Source organism: Acomys russatus, unplaced genomic scaffold (genome assembly GCF_903995435.1).
Source record: "Acomys russatus unplaced genomic scaffold, mAcoRus1.1, whole genome shotgun sequence".
Lineage (NCBI taxonomy): Eukaryota > Metazoa > Chordata > Mammalia > Rodentia > Muridae > Acomys > Acomys russatus.
The window spans coordinates 14,266-16,926 of record NW_026131787.1 but is presented as its reverse complement, the minus strand read 5'-3'; the positions used below and the strand labels follow the sequence as shown (position 1 = coordinate 16,926).

General features: G+C 41.9%; 1 pseudogene; it reads left to right on the top strand.

Annotated features, from left to right (window-relative positions):
- Positions 1 to 1,209: 1,209 nt before the first annotated feature.
- Positions 1,210 to 2,052, top strand: LOC127186479 (alpha/beta hydrolase domain-containing protein 17B-like; annotated as a pseudogene).
- The last annotated feature ends 609 nt before the right edge of the window (positions 2,053 to 2,661 follow it).

Here is a 2,661-nt window from a genome sequence, read left to right as displayed (position 1 = left end):
AGTATCAGACTTCATGGCCTTGTGTTTACTGCATAAGAACTATAAATGCCTAGAGTTCCTCTAAGCCCATATCACAGGCATAATTGTCTTTATATAAGGAATGAAATGATATCTTTACATTCAAAATAATTTTTTTTAGTCAAGAGATCAGCGTTCTGTGGATTTTACTAAAACTTTCTCATAACTCAGAATATCGACATGACCTAGGTCCCCATGAGGCTGTGCAAGGACAGTGGTTATGGTAAGAAGATGACGAAGAGTGCTGAGAATCAGACTCACCGCTGACATCAGATGGGACAGCACTGCCTGTCCCCACATCCTCTGAAGGAAAACAAGACCCAAGAACTTAAGGAACATTTTGGTGGGATGGAGAATGTAAACACTACTACACACATTTACAGCTGGAAAGTCCTAGTTCTGAGCAGACAGGTTGGGGGAAGCAATAGCGCAGAGAAGAGAAAAACCTTTAAAATCTAACAAGTTTTGCTTCCCGGAAACCTGTTTACTCACCTTCTCAAATGTAACTTATTGACACTAATAATGTACTTGAGTGTCATGTTTAGAAGAAAAATTGGACTGAATTAGGAATCCCAATGGAGTCAACCTACCTAAAATGATCTGTCGAAATGGAGATTAGTGCCAGCAAGATGGCTCAGTGTATAAAACCCCTCCTCTTACAAGCTGGGTGAGATGAGCTGAATTCCACATTGAAGAAGAGAACTGATTGCTGTCTCTAACCTTCTCAGGTGCCCCATAATATGTTTGAGGTCATGACAACATATGGCACACACACACACACACACACACACACACACTACAAAATAATTAATAACAACAACAACACAACAATGACGACGACGACGATGATGATGATAGTAATAAAAAACGAAAAGAGTTTAAGTTTAAAAATTGAGGATAGAAGCCCGCTGTGGCTGTGCGCCCGCCGCTTGGCGGGATAGAGAAGCGCCAAGAAAGGCGGGTTACAGAGAAGCCAGCGCCAGGCCCTGTGGTGCGGATGCTCGGCAGCGGCTGCCCCTTGCGCGCCGGGGCTGTTATTCAGCAGAACGTGAACGCGCGTGGAGGGGCCACAGGGAGCACGCCAGGCACCGCAGAGCTTTTCAGGGCCCGGCCGGCCGTGCGCGCAGAGTCAGCAAGCGGCCTCCAGTGGAGGACAGCGCGTCGGTGGCCAAGGCTGCCCAGCTGCAGAAGATGACTAATCTTTTGTTTAGTGAGTTATGCTGCCTCTTCTGCTGTCCGCCTTGCCGAGGGAAAAATTGCTTCATAACCAGCGTTCTTGCCACCTGATCCAACTTACGCACTGCATGATGAAAGTGGAAGCTGCTGGACTTTACACCGGTCAGAGAGAGTGGACTGGCAATACTCTTAGATAAAGAAAAAGATGCTATTGAGTATTTCATGGCCAGAACCAGTAAAGGCAACAGAATTGTTTGTATGTTTGTGCATTGTTCATCCAGTGCTAAATATACCTCATTGTTCTCACATGGAAATGCTGTTGATCTTGGTCAGATGAGCAGCTTTTACATAGTTCTGGGGTCCCGGGTTAATTGTAACATATTCTCATATTATTACTCTAGAAATGTTGCTACTTCTGGAAAGCCAACAGAGAAGAACCTTTACGCAGATGTTGAAGCTGCCTGGCTGGCTCTTTGGACAAGATGTAGCATTCGTCCTGAAAATGTGATTGTATATGGCCAGAGCATAGGGACAATACCATCTGTGGATCTTGCTGCTAGGTATGAGAGTGCTGCTGTTATTCTTCATTCTTCATTGACCTCAGGAATGTGAGTTGCTTTCCCTGATACCAAGAAGACCTACTGTTTTGATGCATTCGCAAATATTGACAAAATCTCTAAGATAATGACTGAAGATGAAGTCATTGACGTTTCGCATTGCCTCACATTGTTTGAGCGTGGCCAAAGACCTGCAGAGCCTCTGTGGGTTGAAGGGTCTGGACACAGCGATATTGAGCTTTATGGACAATACCTTGAGAGGGTAAAACAGTTTGTGTCACAGGAACTGGTAAATTTGTAAACTACTCTGTAAATTTGCATACTGGGTTTGCTTTTCTTTCTGAACTGCATTCCTTGGTAAAATCTGAAGGTTTTGCTTACAAATCATGTAAGTTGCCTTCATAACTGTACAGGTAATGATTTTTTTAACAGACTTAATGAAGGTTTTAATTACCAGAACTGGAACTGGAAATAGCAGTATCATGCAGTCAGGCTGTGTAATTTATATTTTTCCTGTGAATTTTTTTTAAACCTTAGTTAATTTTGTTTTTTTTAATTAATTTATTCTTGTTACATCTCAATGGTTATCCCATCCCTTGTATCCTCCCATTCTTCCCTCCCTCCCATTTTCCCCTTATTCCCCTCCCCTATGACAGCAGGTTACCAAGAAGAGACTTGATACCCTATGAGCATATACAGGAGGAGGTAATCCCCCTGTGGTTTTTTTTAAAAATCAAGATGAGTACTGTATGAAATTTTAATTCTATAAAATCAAATGCTGTAAAAGTACTGCCAAATGTTTTTCCATATCAAAAGCAAATGTATAAATATTTTTAAATATCTCAATGTACTAAATATCCTGGTATACAAATGTAATATTCTTTCAAAAAGCTGTATATCTAAAGTGATT